Source organism: Adelges cooleyi, unplaced genomic scaffold, assembly GCF_023614345.1.
Source record: "Adelges cooleyi isolate 19-005CV unplaced genomic scaffold, UGA_ACOO_1.1 ACOO_flye_CR_arks_rails_tigmint_CR_PRNA_247, whole genome shotgun sequence".
Classification (NCBI taxonomy): domain Eukaryota; kingdom Metazoa; phylum Arthropoda; class Insecta; order Hemiptera; family Adelgidae; genus Adelges; species Adelges cooleyi.
In genome coordinates this window covers 13,400,949-13,421,462 of record NW_026095912.1, presented here as the reverse complement: position 1 = coordinate 13,421,462, position 20,514 = coordinate 13,400,949, and the positions used below count along the sequence as shown (strand labels likewise).

At 27.6% G+C, this 20,514-nt stretch overlaps 2 protein-coding genes across 6 annotated transcripts in view; one reads left to right on the top strand and one right to left on the bottom strand.

The window, feature by feature from the left end:
* Positions 1-20,514, bottom strand: part of LOC126836366 (procathepsin L) — a 215,820-nt gene that overhangs the window by 35,911 nt on the left and 159,395 nt on the right. The gene's annotated exons all lie outside the window — the stretch shown is intronic.
* The window catches only part of LOC126836372 (uncharacterized), an 80,624-nt gene continuing 61,803 nt past the window's right edge, over positions 1,694-20,514 (top strand). For 2 of the 5 annotated variants that reach the window (XM_050569674.1, XM_050569676.1), the window contains exon 1: positions 8,087-8,097. The gene's annotated coding sequence lies outside the window, so the exon portion shown is untranslated. Of the gene's footprint in view, positions 1,705-8,086; positions 8,098-14,755; positions 14,767-20,514 lie in introns of those variants that run through there. The other 3 variants (XM_050569672.1, XM_050569675.1, XM_050569677.1) reach the window with 2 other exon arrangements.

The window sequence follows — 20,514 nt, the reverse complement described above, 5'->3', positions numbered from 1 at the left end:
CAAAAAAAAATATTTCAAATACTAAAATTGTATTTGTAAAACACTAAAAAATATTTGGTAAAAACAGTTGTTTGTCTTATGCTTACATTATCAAACGATACGAAACAAATCTTCGGTTTTTGTACAGATAATTTAACTAGAATTAAAAATGATTTAAAAAAAGGAAAACCAGATGAAATTAAGACCTCCTTCTAGAAGTTATTATCAACAATAAGAATGATAATATCAATACATTTATACATTAACATGTTTAAATTGGAAAAATTAATTAGGTATTATTTAGTTGTAACAGCTTGTTCTAAAATCCCCGGTGTTTTCTTAAACAATTTTTTTTAAAATTAAAAATTCTCTGTTAAATGGTTATAAAATAAACTGTAATAATTTTAAATGTTTACATAAGGCCACTTTAATAGAATAATCTTAAATGCATACAATTGTTATTCGCTATAATTATTGGAACGTCGGGGTTCTACGGTCATTCAAGACATAAGTTCAAACATTTGAATTGTTGACCAAACAAACGACCAAACCGAAAACGTTACAGAGTAGCTGTCGTTTTGGAAAAAGTGCTTTCAATAAAAAAAAACAATAACGAAACTATACAATACGATTGGGAAAACCCTTTATAATACGTAATAAAATGTATCGTTAGCATTTGTGTAAGCAGAAGATTATACTTAAGCTGCAATAATCCAAATGTCTGTTTGAAACATGAAAATATGAGTCGCTCTAATGCATACTATGTGTACATTCGCTAAGAATGTAAACATTACAATATGTACTGTATTTTATATACTATGTGTATTATATTGTGCGTAACATTTTATAAAACACATACTATCGTAAACGAGTGTTTGAACAGCTATGGCCTAGGTGGTATCGGGGTACATAGTGGGGAAAGACTTACAGGTACCTAGTACAGTATTAACTAAAATTGATGAAATAACTTCAAAATTAACGTTTCGATGCGAACCTGTAGACAGCGGACTGACGGTAGTGCAATTAGCGAAGGTGTAAAAGGGGATTCACACAACAGGGCAACAGACTTCAAGGGCCATATTTTTTTTTTGTTGCGACTTTGTATTTATTTAGTACGGTTAAGTACGGACTGGCAACATCACAATTATACATCCCTCGCCCTAAGATAATTAGGTCTAATTAGTAAAAAATACTTTATGATTTGCCTTTTACATGACATGAATATTAACAAAGACTTTTAATTTATTTCAACCGAATTTAAAGACTTTACAAATGTTGTTTCTTATAGAGATATGGCGATACTTCACGCTATGAGGAACGTTAATAATTAAAGTATATTTTTCGTCTGTAATTTTTTTTCATTCAATAAAAATACTTCCAAACGGGTTTCGTTTACTTCATTTGTTGCGTATAATCAAAACAAAATTTGGTTCCAATAACAAAATGTGTTCAAATAACATTGAAAATTCCAATGACGCATATTCAATAAAATATATTTGTTTGCACAATATAATATGGTACAAAGAAAAAAATTTTTTCTACTGCGAGCCGTTCAAACATTTCATAATTTGCATTGTTCACCATATTTTGATTTTACATGATAATTTTTAAAATTTAATATAAGTACAACGAAAAGACGATAAGACATCCACATCCGATAAGTTGGAACTTAGTTTAACAACCTATTCGAATTGGTTTGGTTTCGCATGCGTAAAATCATTTTAAGTAAGTTTTACTATCAAACTTGAGTTAGACATTGTTAATACAAGTGTTAATACAATTTTTTAATAAAGATATTCGGTCAAACTAATAAAATCTTATTTTTCTAAAATAAAACAAAACTTATTATCGTGAGCGATTGTTTTAACAGCTATGCATCTTAAATTTTTTTTTAAAAGTACTGAATATTTGTTTTTTAAATATATAAACATTTTAAACTAAGCGTTAAGGTAATATGAAAAAAATTTACCCATGCATCATAAACATTTTTTAAAAAAGCTGGAAAGAAATTTACTATATTTTCTTCAGGAAAAAATGAAACACATTTGTGTTTTGATGACATTAGTCTTTGGACATGTTTTGGCATTATCAGAAAGTAAGTATTACGGTTTAAATTAAATTAGCGATGGGAATCTGATAACCGGGAATTAAAAAAAATTTAGGTCAACATTAAAAATGTTTATAATCTTTAAATACTATAACAGTTCTATAATGCTGTGTATTTAAGTAAAATTTACTGATTAAAATGTATAATAAAATCGCTTGATTTTGACCATAAACTGCTTTCGGACTGTGAATTATGGATTTTATGATTTCAAAAATTCTAAATTCAGAAAGAAAATGTTGTTATTGTTGTTGTATTTTATTTTTATCGCAAATATTTTATAGGGGTATACAGATTTATATTTTATTAATATTTATAATTTTTTTAATACTTATACAGTCATACGATCTTAACATAAATAGCGCTTTTAAAGAAAATCTCAATTTCCGGATTCTCATCAATATTTAAAATTAACTTTTAACTTCTTTTTAGATTCCTTTAAAGAGCACGTAAACCATACAAGTCAGTATATCCAATAAATATTTACCTATAAATTATCTTTACAATATGTCAATCACATTTTACTTTTTTTGACATCTTTTGTTTGCTTTTTAATTATAGACTGTATCCTCAAACAATTAAACGAAGGTAAAATGTTTAATAAATTGAAAAGCAATATATTTTTTACGTTTTCTCTGACAATTGAATGTTGATTTTACAATAAATAATGAAATTCAAATTCTACTGTGTAAAATGTTTCAAAAGGTTTTACTGTTTTTGAATTCAGTAGGGGTTGATTTTTTGCTTTTTTAACTTTGCTTGTAGTTTTAGACTTACAAAATAATTTAGGGTACATTCTTACAATGGTGTCCATACAATCGTTGGATAATGATTTTATAACGTAACAAGATGTCCGGACCCGGCGTTGCCCGAGATTTAGTTTGTCAGGGCTGAGTAAAATGATTGTCATATATATAGATATATAGATAAAAGAGCTATAGACATAACACCTTACCTTAAAAGAACTACAACCTTATTACATAAATATACACAATTTAAAAACATGCGTTTTTCTAGTTCAATTGGACGCTGTAGTATCAAATTATTTATGGGGATCTATGGATATTGGTAAGCATATTAATTCTTATAATAGTAAATGCTCTACCAATGACTAAATGAATATATTTTTTTAAAACTTTTTGTTAATTTCGAAAACTTTTCTACATTAGGAACTTGCTAGCTCTATAATTATACAAGGTTGTTTAACAGTATTCTCGAGAGTTTTCTGAGAGTATTGGTTGAAAACACAAGTTGAAAACGTTTTTTAACTCGAAAATTGTCCTAGTCCCGCGACATCTCTGCTTGACCAAGAATACATTGTCATATTAAATTTCACAACTTAAATAAAAATAATAATTTTTTTTATTTGAAGTGGTCACTCCGTAGCTGAGTACGTAACATTATATTATGGTGTTACATTTTTATAGGGTAATCAACTTATCGTGAACCACTCAATACCTTCTGGGTTTAATAGGAAATATAATATTTTTACATAGTTTTTTTATGTTATGTGATCTCAATTTTTCACAATTTTTTTTGTTTGTACCCGCCTCGGTTTTTGATAGCAACTTTTGAAACTTAAAAGGTAATGCATACATTTGATTAACTTTTTAAATTAGAAGATAATGTACTTAACATTTTGACTGGTCGATAACCAGTTTTGGATAACTGTATTTAAATTTATTGAATTTTCAAGTTTAGGGCAGGAGGAAAGTATAGTGTAGTGGAGTGTAGTATTATTTTTATCTGCGCGCGTTTTCCAACCGCACTTCCCCTCCCATCTTAACTTTTAAACTCTTAAAACTTTAAAAATAGTTAATCAAAACTGGTTACCGACCAGTCAATATTTTTTGTACGTTATTATCAATTTAAAATGTTAATGAAATGTATGCGTTACCATTTAAGTTTCAAAAGTAACTATCAAAAAATCTAAGTTTTGAGGGGGTAAAAACAAAAAAAAATGTGAAAAATTGAGATTAAATTGTGTAAAAACATTATGAAATAGAAATTTGAATTATTAATTAAACCCAATTGGATATTGAGTAATTTATGATAAGTTGATCACCTTGTATATATTTTTGCTCTGTAATTTTTACCTAAGACATCCGACGTGTCAATTTTTCCAATTTATTGATTTGTGTAAAAATTATTTTTCAAAAATAAACAAACATAATAGCGTTGCTTACTATACATGACGTTATAATATGATGTTACAGCTCTATATATATTTATTTACTCTATGACTTGACTTTATCGACTCCTGTCTTATTACAGTGTCAAGTAAATAGCCAATCTCGTTTATCGATAAATTTGTATACATTTCAGAGATGATGACTTCGCTTTTGACCGCGCCAAGTACTATGCCTGAGACATTATAAATATTAACTTAAAAAACAATTAATTTATAACAAATAAGTCCGATTTTTACTTTAAATATTTATATACGTTGATATTTTAGTGTCCGTTTTCAAGGATGGAGATGGGGATTATCCAGATGGTAAATATTTCATGTATAGCCATAAAGTCTTTATAGGAAATGCATGTGTTTCGTTTTAAGGAGTTTTATCTTAAATCTTAAATCCGGTTCCTACATAACCTAGTAAAGTTGCCAGAGATCTTGCATTGCATTAGTAAAATGATATAGAAATTGTGTAGAGGTAACTAGTAAATGGTTATGGTAGGGGTTTTAAAAAGAAAATCTACAATGAGTGTGTTTAACGTTTATTAAAATAATTGTAATGATACAATTTTCAAATACTTAACCATTATAGGGTGAGTTAAAATTTGTGCTTTTACATTTGTAGCTGTGTGTGAATATATTATAAAGTACAGATATTTCTAAATAAATTAATGTTAAATTAAGTTTAAGGTATTAAATATTTATGTAATCATAATAGCAGGAATCAATATTTTTCAATAATACTGAATACAAAAAAGTTTTAAAATTTATTGTGTTTAAAATTATAGTTCTGGGAGAACTTTCAAAAACTTGAATACGAGTATTACAGTGAAAATTAAAATTTGTGCTAATATATTTGTATTTGTGTGTGAATATATTATGAAGTACAGATATTTATAAATAAATTCATGTTTATGGTATTAAATGTTATTGTATTAAATATTTATGTAATTATAGAAGTAGGAATCAGTATTCTTCAATGTTACTGGATATAAAAAAACTTTAAAAGTTTATCGTGTTTTAAATTTCAGGTTTAAAAGCTAATGAGGAACGTATACGGGACCTCATGAGTTTTTATGGTAAAAATGTGATATAAATAGATTATATAACCAACAAACGTTAGATTTGTAAAGTACCAGCTAGGTCCTCTGCAACTAATTAGATTTAGAATTATACTCTGTCACCCATGTCCCTCCCTCTCTGATTTATAATTGTTCAATTTTTATTAATGTGTTATTTATTTTAGGGCTAGAACCTGGTGAACTGAACATAGGTAATATATAAAAATTAACTCAGTTAAAAAATCACTTGTATCTTGCCCGGATTTGGATGCGAAGGTGAGTTTTTTTTCTATTTTCGTCCACAGCAATGTTTCTGTGTACGATTTATCTTTTTTAGAGTGAACACATATTAAGGAAAGTGTCGGTCCACGGTTGTCTTATAGATCCAAATGCACAAAAAATCATAATTAATTAGAAGAAAAATTGGAAAGTTCAATATCAACTCATCGAAACTCGAACAAAAAATTAAATTAAACATTTCCGAATTTCTCATCGTTATTTACATGTTATTATGTTTTATAATTTCAGACTTGGAGAAGAGTACTTTGTTGGATATGGGGAAAGATAGAAGAAGTATGATTAAGGAATCTCTATTGCGTTTGCTTCAGGCAGTCGAAGGTATGTTTAACCCAGAGGGTCGCAATGAGTAAAATATTATGATTCAAGCAAAAAAGCATGCTGCAGTGTGATCAGAATGACGAAACTACATTTGTCTGGTACTAATTGTTAATTTGCTTCATTACTGAAACCTTACATTAAAAAAAAATTATATTACATATCAAATGTCATACTATCGTGTTACATTATATGGAATTCGAATTATTCGAAATTTTATTACTTTAATTAATTAATTTATTACTTATTTCTATTTTTTCTATTGATCTGTATAGGTTAATACGAAGTATACTGTGCAGTGTTTAACATCTTGTAACCAGATTTTTTATTTTTATTCAAAGTGGTCACACTGTCGGGTCGCCTTCTTGCTTAATTAGTCGTTGAGAACTTGATATTATATTACTATGTTACAGCTCTTTGTATTTTTAAAAATAATGTTTTCAAAGGTAATATTCAAACCGCGGCTTTTGATGAACAGCAGAGATGTCGTTTAGTAGCATTGTATGTAAATGTAGAACAACCAGACATACACATATTTTATAGCTATTCCGCCGAATTCCACGGTAAATATGACTGTCGTCTTATACATAATAAATCTCACCACAAAAATCAGGATCCGGACATGGTGTACAGAATGTGGGATAATGGATACTACTATAAAGTATATAACCAACATGAAAGAGGCCCCAAACTCACCCCGAGACTGGAACAAATGTGTTGTTGTACAATTATGTAAAGAGACCTTGAAGATACACACATTTCTTAAAATTTGTTTTATACGTTGTATACAATTTACATAATATATTATCTTAGAACTTTTTTTAAATAAGTTTTATTTATTTTTTTTTTTTTTTGAGTATCAGAGTACCGTTAATGGGACGCTACACACGCCACTATTTATTGCAATGGTAGTCAGTCCCAACTTTACCATAATGTGAGAACATAATGTTATGTTCAATGTGTCATACCCAATTGTATAGCTCTAATTGTGAAATTACTCTACTAAGTCTAATGTAATGTCGTCCTAAACTAGTAAAAAGTTATATGATTCAATTTTTAAAAAAAAACTTTTGAATTCTTTATAACATTTGTTAGGCATCGGTCGTAGCACAATTTTCAATTCTTTTTAGTTATTATTTTTTATTAAATACCTACATGAAATTTTTAATTTGTTTTAACTGAAATAATTAATTAACAATACATATTTTAACAATCGGTACCTTGAAAATGTTAAGAAAAAATTTAATAATTTTTCGATACTTAAAAACTAAATGTGTTCAAATAATATTGTAAGTTCGAATAACTTATTTTCAGTAAAAAAATATAATACGGTTTTAGGAAAAATATTTTTTCTACTGCAAGACGTTCAAACTTTTCGTAATTTGCATAGTTAACCATATTTCAATGTACATTCGCTAAGAATGTAAACATTATAATATGTACTGTATTTTATATACTATGTATATTATATTGTGCGTAACATTTTATAAAACACATACTATCGTAAACGAGTGTTTGAACAGCTATGGCCTAGGTGGTATCGGGGTACATAGTGGGGAAAGACTTACAGGTAGTACAGTATTTAAAGTATTATAGCTAAAAATGATGAAATTTAACCTAATTAAAATATAAATAAATGTTATTTTATAACAGATAATATATAACTAATAGAGAAAAGACCAGTGAACAGCTTGTGTGGAGTGATAGCCTCCTGACGATACACCACGCTTTGAGGAACGTTAATAATTAAAGTGTATTTTTCGTCTGTAATTTTTTTTATTCAATAAAAATACTTCCTAACGGGTTTCGTTTACTTCGTTCAAACAATGATATGTTTTAAGTTTAACGGAATCTAGTCAAGATTTTCAAACTTGTTGGGTATAATCAAAACAAAATTTGCTTTCAATAACAAAATGTGTTCAAATAATATTGTTATTTCGAATGACGCATTTTCAATAAAAAATATTTATGTTTGCACAATATATTATGGTATTAAGAAAAACATTTTTTCTACTGCTAGCAGTTCAAACATTTTGTAATTGGCAAATTTAATATAAGTACAACAAAAAGACCATAAGACATCCACATCCGATAAGTTGGAACTTAGTTTAACAACCTATTCGAATTGGTTCGGTTTCGCAAGCGTAAAATCATTTTAAGTAAGTTTTACTATCAAACTTGAGTAAGTCATTCACTATAAGTTTTTTCTCTAATATTGTTTAGGTAATTATTATTACCATGATTTATAAGCTAATGTATTGATAAAATGTTACAATAATAACCAAGGACTATAAGACAGTGTACTAATAATTATCAAGACGCCGAACATTTTCGGGCAAAATTTACATTTAAAAAAAAATATTTTAACAAAAAATGATTTTGGGAACGTTTTTTTTATTTTTTAAATGTTAATACAATATGTTTATTAGGATATTCGGCCAAACTAATAAAGTCTTGTTTTACTAAAACAAAATAAGAACTGGGTCCATGAAATTTGCTTTAAAAAATTATTTGTTTTAGAAAAATATTAGTTTAAACAATTTTTTTTATTAAAAATTTATTAGTTAAATTAATTTTTGACCAAATGGATCTCAAAAATTATAATAAAAAGGCAGTCACGAGGTTACTGTGTGTTTCAGACTTTTTGACCTAAAAGTCTATTTAGAATCTATAACCATTGATACTTATTAGTTGACAGCGTGGTCGAAAATACCCGTTGTTACTTAAACGACTTTTTTTGTCTGGTTAATAGTTAAAAATGAAATGTAATAATTATAAATGTTAACATAAGGACAATTTAATAGAATAATATTGTATATTTAATGTACAAAATAGCTATTCGCTATAATTATTAGAACGTCGGGGTACTACGGTCATGCAAAACGTTAGTTCAAACATTTGAATAGTTGGCCAAACAAACGACTAAACCAAAAACGTAGCACAGCAGCTGTCGTTTTGGAAAAAGTGTTTTCAATAAAAAAAAACAATAACGGAACTATACAAAACGATTGGGAAAACCCTTTATAATACGTAATAAAATGTATCGTTAGCATTTGTGTAAACAGAAGATTTTACTTCTGTTGGATAAATCCAAATGTCTGTTTAAAACTTGAAAATATGAGTCGCTCTAACACGTACTTTGGGTACATTCGCTATGAATGTTTAAATAATATGTACTTTTTGTACCTCGTCTCACTGTAGATAAAAAGTTTTTGTTTAATTTTGTAATATTACATTTTATAATATACTATGTGTATTATTTTGTGCGTAACATTTTGTAAAACATATACCGTAAACGATTGTTTGAACAGCTATAGCCTATGCGTCTTAATTTTTTTTTTTAAATAAATTAAAAAAAACTTTTTTAAAATAAATTAAAAAAACTTTTTTAAAAACATGTTTTTCTAAAAAAAAAAAATAGTAAAAAGTGAACTAAAAAGTAAAAAATAGTTTTATTACAAGAACAATTTACTAATCAATTGTAGTATATTTTGATTAAAATGGCAATTACTTTGAAAACAACCGAAAATTAACTACAATTTTAAATAATGTTAAGCATCTTTAATTTCTGTCTAAAAAGAAAAGCGTGGGCCGTATTCAACCAAGTCCAAATTCATTGAGTAAAGTATTATGAAATGTATGTGTCACACACAAATATTAAACTAAATTTAAATTACAAACGAACCTACAATATAAAACATTATCTGATAAATTTATTAGGGACTTTGTTGAATAGGACCACGCTTTTGTTTTTAGTCTTTCTGTGTAGGGCGACCTAGATGTCCGAGTCCCAATATGATTACAGGATATAGTATTGTCATCTAAGATAAGTGTCTGTGCCAAGTTTCAGCCCTATACGACATTGGGAAGTGGGTTAAATTAATTTTGCAAGATTTGAAAAATACCCGTACAAACGTACGTACGTGTTAGCAAGCTAAAGAAAAGCATGTAAAAATACTGAATATTATATTTTAAAATATTTTACATATTTTAAAACAAATTACATTTTAAACTAAGCGTTAAGCTAATATGAAAAACTATGACCCATGCATCATAACAATTTTTTAAAAAACTGTTAAGAAATGTATTATATTTTCTTCAGGAAAAAATGAAACACTTTTGTGTTTTGATGACATTAGTCTTTGGACATGTTTTGGCATTATCAGAAAGTAAGTGTTATGGTTTTCTGAAGTACCGAAAGTTTAAATTATATTAGCGATGGGAATCTGATAATCCGGAATTATAAAAAAAATGTTGGTCAATTTAAAATTGTTTATAATCTTTAAATACTATTACAGTATTTTAATGCTGTGTATTAAGGTAAAATTTACTGATTGAAAATAACTTTCGGATTGTGAATTACGGATTTTATGATTTCAAAAATTCAAAATTCAGAAAGAAAATGTTGTTATTGTTGTTGTGTTTCATTTTTACATTTTTATCGTAAATATTTAATAGGTGTAAACAGATTTAAATTGAATAATATTTTTAATTTTTTGATACTCATACGATCTTTAAGTAAATAGCGCTTTTAATGGAAATCCCAATTTCCGGATTCTCATCAGTAGTTTAAATTAATTTTTTTTTTATTTAACTTCTTTTTAGATGAATTTAAACGGCACGTAAACCATACAAGTCAGTATATCCAATAATTATTTATCTGTAAAATATATTTACAATATGTCAATTAAGTTTTACCTATTTTTTTTACATCTTTTGTTTGCTTTTTAATCATAGACTATATGCTCAATCAATTAAACGAAGGTAAAATATTTAATAAATTCATAAACTATGTATTTTTTACGTTTTCTCTGACAATTGAATGTTGATTTTACAATAAATAATGAAATGCAAATTCGACTGTGTAAAATGTTTCAAAAGGGTTTACTGCTTTTGAATTCAGTGGCAGTTAATTTTTGATCATTTCACCTTTGCTTGTAGTTTTTAAACTTAAAAAAAAATTTTAGGTTCATTTTTAAAAATGCGTTGATACAATCATTGGACAATTTTTTTATAACATAATCAAATAACTACAACCTTATTATATAAATATATACAGTTTTAAAACATGTGTTTTCTAGTTCAATTGGAATCTATAGTCTCATTATGTATATGGGGATCATGGGATATTGGTAAGCATATTAATTTTTATAATAGTAAATGCACTACTATTGATTAAATATATATTATTATTTTTAAACTTTTTTTTAATTCCGATAATATTTCTACGTTGGAACTTAAGAAACTTGAGTTATATATTATCCATAACTAAATAAGGCTAAAAAAGAATTATTGTTCTCTAAAGTGATACACTGACGCTCGTCTTCTTGATTTTTCTGTGACTGAGTACATGACATTATATTATGGTGTTACAATTCTACAGAATGATAAACTTATCTTAAAACACTCAATATCTCACTAGGTTTAATAAGAAATTAAATTTGTTCCTTACATAGTGTTTTTTATGCAATGTAATATCAATTTATCACAATTTTTTTTTGTTTTTACCCTCCTCTTATCTTGCTTTTTTAATAGCAACTTTGGAAACTTAAATGGTAACGCATACATTTCATACATTTTTTAAATTGAGAATAACGTACTAAACATTTTGACTCTTCGATAACTAGTTTTGGATAACTATTATTGAAGTTTCAAATTTAGGGCAGGAAGAAAGGTGTACCTAGTATTATTTTTATCTGCGCGCGTTTCTTAACCGCACTTCCCCTTTAACTTACCATTTAAGTTTCAAAAGTTACTTGAAATTGTGTAAAAACATTATGAAAAAGAAATTTGAATTATTAATTAAGCTCAATGGGATATTGAGTAATTTATGATAAGTTGATCGCTATGTATTTATTTTTACTCTGTAAAGTTTACCTAAGACATCCGACGTGTCAATTTTTCCAATTTATTGATTTGTGTAAAAATTATTTTTCAAAAATAAACAAACATAATAGCGTTGCTTACAATACATGACGTTATTATATGATGTTACAGCTCGATATATTTTTACTCTATGACTCGACTTTATCGACTCCTGTCTTAACAATGTCGAGTAAATAGCCAATCTCGTTAATCGATAAATTTTTATACATTTCAGAAACGGTTATTTCGATTTTGGCCGCGCCAAGTATTATGCCTGAGACATTATAAATAATAACATAAAAAAAAATTAATTTATAACAAATAAGACCGATTTTTACTTTTAATAATTATATACGTTGATATTGTAGTGTCCGTTTTCAAGGATGGAGGTGGGGAATATCCAGATGGTAAATATTTCATGTATAGCCATAAAGTCCTTATAGGAAATGCATGTGATCCGTTTTTAATGAGTTTTGTCTTAAATCTGAAATCCGGTTCCTACATAACCTAGTAAAGTTGCCAAAGATCTTGCATAACATTAGAAAATTGATATAGAAATTGTGTAGAGTTAACTAGTAAATGGTTATGGTGGGGGATTTTTAAAGAGGAAATCTACAGTGAGTGTGTTTAACGTTTATTAAAATAATTGTAATGATACAATTTTAAAATACTTAAACATTATAGGGTGAGTTAAAATTTGTGCTTTTACATTTGTATCTGTGTGTGAATATATTATGAAGTACAGATATTTATATATTAATTAATTTTTAATTAAGTTTATGGCATTAAATATTTATGTAGTCATAATAGCAGGAATCAATATTTTTCAATAATACTGAATACAAAAATGTTTTAAAATTTATTGTGTTTAAAATTATAGTTCTGGGAGATAACGAGGAATATATACGGGACCGTATAAGTTTTTATGGTAAAAATGTGATTTAAATAAATTATATAACCAACAAACGTTAGATTAGTAAAGTACCAACTAAGTCCTCAGCATACATTTAGAAATATATACTCTGTCACCCATGTCCCTCCCCCTCAGTTCTAACACTGATTTATAACTGTTAAATTGTATTAATGTGTTTTTATTTTAGGGAAACAACCTGGTGATCTGAACATAAGTAATATGTACAAATTAAATCAATATATGAAATCCCTTATATCTTGCCCAGTTTCAAATGCGAAGTTGAGTTTTTTTTTCTATTTTCGTCCACAGCAATGTTCCTGTGTACAGTCGATTTATCATTTATAGAGTGAATATATATTAAGGAAGTGTCGGTGCACGGTTATCTTATAGATCCAAATGCACAAAAAATCATTATTAATTTGAAAAAAAGCCACAATGGAAATGAAAATATCTTCTCATCTTCGCATCGAAACTCGAACAATCAATAAATATAATTAAACATTTCCGAACGTCTCATCATTATTCACATGTTATCATGTTTTATAATTTCAGACTTGGAGGAGATTACTTTGTTGGATATGGGGAAGGACAGAAGAGATAAAATTAAGGAGGCTGTATTGCGTTTACTCCAGGCAGTCGAAGGTATGTTTAACCCAGATGGTCGCAATAAGTAAAATATTATGATTCAAGCAAAAAAGCGAGCTGCAGTGTGATCAGAATGGCAAAACTACATTTGTCTGGTATTAATTGCTTCACTACTGTAATCTTGTGATAGAAAATATATGACTTACCAGATGTCATACAATTGTGGTATATTATATGGAGTTCGATTTAGTCTATTGATCTGTATAGGTTAATACGAAGTGTACTGTGCAGTGTTTAACATCTTGTAAACAGATTTTTTATTTTTATTCAAAGTGGTCACACTGTCGCCTAGCCTTCTTGCGAGTCGTTAGTCGTTGAGAACTTGATATTATATTACTATGTTACAGCTCTTTGTTTTTTAAAAATAATGTTTTCAAAGGTAATATTCAAACCGCGGCTTTTGATGAACAGCAGAGATGTCGTTTAGTAGCGTTGTGTGTAAATATACAACAACCAGACATACACATATTTTACAGCTATTCCGTCGAATTCAACGATTATTATCACTGTCGTCTTAAACATATTAAATCTCACGTTGCGGATCGGCAACCGGACATCATGTACAGAATGTGGGATGATGGACACTATTATAAAGAATATTATGGAGATCAAGACCCAGGGCCCAAACTCACCCCGATACTGACACCCGAAGGAAAGAGTGACTGCAAAATTTGTGAAAGTGACCCTAAAGATGTACACATTTCTTAAAATTTCTTTAATATTCTATCTACAATTTACATAATATATTATCTTGGAATCATGTAAAATAGGTTTTTTTTTTTTTTTTTGAGTATGAGAGTACCGTTAAAGATGTTCAATGATATGTTCAATGTGTCAAACCCAATTGGGTAACTCTAGTTGTGAAATCACTCTACTAAGTATAATGTAATGTCGACCTAAACCAGTAAAAAGTTTTATGATTCAATTTTTGAATAAACTTTTGAATTCTTTATAACATTTGTTGGGCATCGGTCGTAGCAAAATTTTCAATTAATTTTTTTATTTTAATTAAAATACCTACATGAAATTTTTTATTTGTTTCAACTGAAATAATTAATTAACAATAAATATTTTAACAATCGGTTGTTTGAAAATGTTATGAAAAATGTTAATAATTTTTCGATACTTAACAACAAAATATGTTCAAATAGTATTGTAAATTCGAATAGCATATTTTGAGTAAAAGAATATAATATGGTTTTAAGACAAATATTTTTTCTTCGGCAAGCCGTTCAAACATTTCGTAATTTGCATAGTTCACCATATTTCAATTTTACATGATAATGTTTAAAGTATAATATAAGTATAACCAAAAGACTGAAATACATCCACATCCGATAAATTGGAACTTAGTTTAACAACCAATTCGAATTGGTTTGGTTTCGCAAACGTAAAATCATTTTAAGTAAGTTTTACTATCAAACCTTAGTAAGTCATTTATTATAAGTGTTTTTTTTTATATTGTTTAGGTAATTATTATTACCATAATTTATAAGCTAATGTATCGATTAAATGTTATAATAATAACCAAAGGCTATAAGACAGTGTACTAATAATTATCAATAAGCCGAACATTTTCAGGCAAAATTTACATTAAAAAAAAAAATATTTTAATAAAAATTGTTTTTTTAGAAGCATTTTCTTTTTTAAGAGTTAATACAATTTGTTTATTAAGATATTCGGAGAAACTAATAAAATCTTATTTTTCTAAAATAAAATAATAACTGGGTCCATAAAATTTGATTTAAACAATTATTTGTTTTAAAAAAATTAATTTTTGACCAAGTGGTTCTCAAAAGTCATAATTAAAAGTCAGTCACGAGGTTACTGTGAGTTTGGATATTGTGTTTCAGACTTTTTGACATAAAAGTCAATTTCGAAAATTCCCGTTATTTCTAAAACGACTTATTTTGATTGGTTAATGGTTAAAAATGAAATATAATAATTATATATGTTAACATAAGGACAATTAAATAGAGTAATATTGTATCTTAAATGCATAAAATAGCTTTTTGCTATAATTATTGGAACGTCGGGGTTTTACGGTTGTGCAAAACATTAGTTCAAACATTTGAATAGTTTCCCAAACAAACGACAAAACCAAAAACGTATCACAGCAGCTGTCGTAATGGAAAACTTGTTCTCGATAAAAACATAATAACAAAACTATACAAAAATATTGGAAAAACACTTAATAAAACGTAATAAAATGTATCGTTAGCGTTTGTGTAAACAGAAGATTTTACTTAAGTTGAAAGGTCCAAATGTCTGTTTTAAACATGAAAATATGATTTGCTCTAATACATACTACGCGTACATTCGCTATGAATGTATACATATTTTGTACTTTTTGTACCTCATCTCAGTGTAGATAAATAGTTTTTGTTAAATTTTGTTATATTACATTTTACAATATGCTATGTGCATTATTTTGTGCGTAAAATTTTGTAAAACATATTATCGTAAACGATTGTTTGAACAGCTATGGCCTATGCATCTTAATTTTTTTTTTTTAAAAATACTGAATATTTTATTTTGAAATATATAAACATTTTAAACTAAGCGTTAAGCTAATGTGAAAAAAAATGACCCATGCATCATACAATTTTTTTAAATAACTGTAAAGAAATGTATTATATTTTCTTCAGGAAAAAATGAAACACTTTTGTATTTTGATGACATTAGTTTTTGGACATGTTTTGGCATCATCAGAAAGTAAGTATTACGGTTTTCTGAAGTACCGGAGGTTTAAATTAAATTGGCGATGGGAATCTGATAACCCGGAATTAAAAAAAATTTAGATCAATAATAAAAATGCTTATAATCTTTAAGTACTATTACAGTCTAAATCTGTGTATTTAAGTAAAATTTATTGATGAAAATTAATAAAAAAAACGCTTAATTTTGACTATAAATTGCTTTCGAATTATGAGATACATGCTTATGAATTCAACAAATCGAAATCCAGAAAGAAAATTTTCTTATTGTTGTTGAGTTTCATTGTTACATTTTAATCGCAAAAATTTAACGTGGGTACACAGATTTATATTTTACTAATATTAAATAATTTTTTAATAGTTTAAAATCCCAATTTCTGGATTCCCATCAGTAGTTTAAATAATTTTTTTTTTTTAATTTTCACTTCTTTTTAGATGACTTTAAATGGCACGTAAACCATACAAGTCAGTATATCCAATAATTATTTATCTGTAAAATATATTTACAATATGTCAATTAAGTTTTACCTATTTTTACATCTTTGGTTTGCTTTTTAATTATAGACAGTATCCTCAAACAATTAAACGAAGGTAAAATATTTAATAAATCGAAAAACAATATTTTTTTTACGTTTTCTCTGACAGTTGAATGTTGATTTTGCAATAACAATAAAATGCAAATTCTACTGTATAAAATATTTCAAAAGGTTATATTGCTTTTGAACTCAGTGAGGGTTGATTTTTTGCTAATTTTACTCATTTTTTTGTAGTTTTTAAACTAAAAAGTACATTTTTAAAATTGCATAGATACAATCATTGGAAAATTTCTTTATAACGTATTAAAAGAACTACAACCTTATTACATAAATATACACACTTTAAAAACTTGTGTTTTCTAGTTCAATTGCGCTCTATAGTCTCTTTATATGTTTGGGGATCTTCAAATATTGGTAAGCATATTAATTTTGAAAATAGTAAATGTGCTACCAATGACTAAATGATTATTTTTATTTTTAAACCGATTTTATTATATTTTAATTCCGATAACTTTTCTACGTTAGGAACTTATGAAACTTAAGTTATATAATATCCATTACTATGTAAGGCTGTGTTTTCTCCAGAGTTTTTTGAAAGTATTGCTTTAAAACAAAAGTTTTTAAACTCGAAAATAGTCCTAGTCCCGCGACATCTAAACATTTTGACTGTTCGATAACCAGTTTTTGGCTGACTATTATTGATGTGATTGAAGTTTCAAATTTTGGGCAGGAGGAAAGGTGGAGTGTAGTTTCTGTATAAAAATCTGTTTATAGTATATCTGCGCGTGTTTCTTAACCGCACTTCTCCTCCCATCTTAACTTATAAACTCTTAAAACTTTAAAAAAAGTTAACCAGAACCGGTTATCGACCAGTCAATATTTTTTGTACGTTATTATCAATTAAAAGAGTCAATGAAATGTATGCGTGACCATTTAAGTTTCAAAAGTAACTATCAAAACATCTAAGTTGGGAGGGGGTAAAAACAAAAAAAATGTGAAAAATTGCGATTAAATTGTGTAAAAACATTATGAAAAAAAAAATTAAATTGTTAATTAAGCTCAATGGGATATTGAGTAATTTATGATAAGTTGATCATCTTGTATATATTTTTACTCTGTAATTTTCACCTAGGACAGCCGATGTGTCAATTTTTCCATTTTATTGATTTGTGTAAAAATTATTTTTCAAAAATAAACAAACATAATAGCGTTGCTTACTATACATGACGTTATTATATGATGTTACAGCTCGATATATTTTTACTCTATGACTTGACTTTATCGACTCCTGTCTTAACAATGTCGAGCAAATAGCCAATCTCGTTAACCGATAAATTTGTATACATTACAGAAACGGTTACTTCGCTATTCGCCGCGCCAAGTACTATGCCTGAGATATTCTAAATATTAATTTTTTATAAAATTAATCAGTACAAAATAAGACACATTTTTACTTTTAATAATTATGTACTTTGATATTTCAGAGTCGGTTTTCAAGGATGGAGGTGGGCAATATCCAAATAGTAATGATTTAATGTATTGACATAAAGTCCTTATAGGATTTATTGCATGTGGACCGTTTTAAAGGAGTTTTGTCTTAAATCTAAAATCCGGTTCCTACATATCCTAGTAAAGTTGCCAAAGATCTTGCCAAGCATTAGAGAATTGATTTAGAAGTCGTGTATAGTTAACTAGTAAATGGTTATGGTGGGGGATTTTTAAGTAGGGAATCTTCAGTGTGTGTGTTTAACGTTTATTCAAATAATTGTAATGATACAATTTTCAAACACTTTAATACAAGCATTACAATGAGAAATAAAATTTGTGCTAATATATTTGTATGCGAATTTATTAGTGTCGATATTATTATAAATTTAAGTTTACGGTATTAAACATCTTTGTAATTCAAATTGAGGAAGAATTATTATCAATGTTATCATAAACGCACGAATCAATATTCTTTATTTTTACGGAATAGAAAACATTTTTTGTATTTAAAATTTCAGGTCTGGTAGCTGAAGAAAAATATATACAGGACCGTATAATTACTTATGGTAAAAAATTTGATCTTAATAAACCATATAACCAACAAACGTTAGATAAGTTAAGTACCAACTAGGTCCTTAGCAATCATTTAGAAATATATATCTGTCACCCATGTCCCTCCCCCCCAATTCAAACACTAATTTATATTTGTAATTTTTATTAATGTGTTATTTATTTCAGCAAAAGAACCTAGTGCTCCGAACATAAGTAATATATACAAATTAACTCAGTTATAAAATCTCTTATATCTTGCCGGGTTCGGATGCGAAGGTGAGTTTTTATTTTATTTTCGTCCACAGCAATGTTCCTGTATACGATTTATTATTTATACAGTGAATATATATTAAGGAAGTGTCGGTCCACGGTTATCTTATAGATCCAAATGCACAAAAAATCATTATTAATTTGAAAAAAACCACATTGGAAATGAAAATATCTTCTCATCTTCGCTTCGAAACTCGAACAGTGATACTTGAACGTATCATCATTATTTACATGTTATCGTGTTTTATAATTTCAGACTTAGAGCAGATTACTTTGTCGGGCATGGGGGAGGAAAGAAGAAAATTAATTAAGGGATCTGTATTATTTTTACTCCATTCAGTCGAAGGTATGTTTAACCCAGATGGTGACAATAAGTAAAATATTATGATTCAAGCAAAAAAGCGAGCTGCAGTGTTATCAGAATGACGAAGCTACATTTGTCTGGTACTAATTGTTAATTTGCTTCACTACTGAAACCTTCTGAAAAAAAATATTTAACTTGTCAGATGTCATACTATCGTGTTATATTTTATGGAATTCGAATTAGTCTATTGATCTGTATTGGTTAATACGAAGTATACTGTGCAGTGTTTAACATCTTGTGAACAGATTTTTTATTTTTATTCAAAGTGGCGGCACTGTCGCCTCGCCTTCTTGCTTAATTAGTCGTCAAGAACATGATTTAATATTACTATGTTACAGCTCTTAATATTTTTAAAAATTATGTTTTCGAAGGTAATCCTCAAAATGCGGCTTTTGATGTACAGCAGAGATGTCGTTTAATAGCGTTGTTCATAAATGTAGATCAACCAAACATGCACATAATTGATAGCTATTCCAAAGATTTCAACGGTTGGTGGTCTAACTGTGGTCTTAAACATATTAAATCTGCCGATGTGAATCGGCAACCGGACATCATGTACAGAATGTGGAATGATGGATACTATTATAAAGTGTTTAGCCCAAATAGCCAAGATAGAGGCTCCAAACTCACCCCGAGACTGGAACAAAATTGTTGCACAACTTTATAAAGAGATCTTGCAGATAATTTCTTTAATATGCTATATACAGTTGACATAATATATTATCTTGGAACCATTTAAAATAAGTTTTATTTTATTTTTGTTTGTTTTTTCGAGTATCAGAGTACAGTTAAAGAGCCCATACACCACCATTTATTGCGATGGTAGTTAGTACCAAATTCACATATAAGTTGAGAACATACGTTCAACGTGTCAAACCCATTTGTGTAACTCTAGTTGTGAAATCTCCCTACTAAGTCAAATGTAACGTCATGCTAAACCATTAAAAAATACTTTGATTTAAGTTTTGAATAAGCATTGGAAAAATGGTTCTCGATAAAAAAACAATAATAAAGCTATACTTAAATGTTGGAAAAACACGTTACAAAACGTAATAAAATGTATCGTTAGCATTTGTGTAAACGGAAGATTTTAACTTAAGTTTCAATAATCCAAATGTCTGTTTTAAACGATTGTTTGAACAGCAATGGCCTGTGCATCATAAAAAAAGAACCGACTAAAAAATACTGAATATTTTACTTTAAAGTGTACAAACATTTTAAACTAA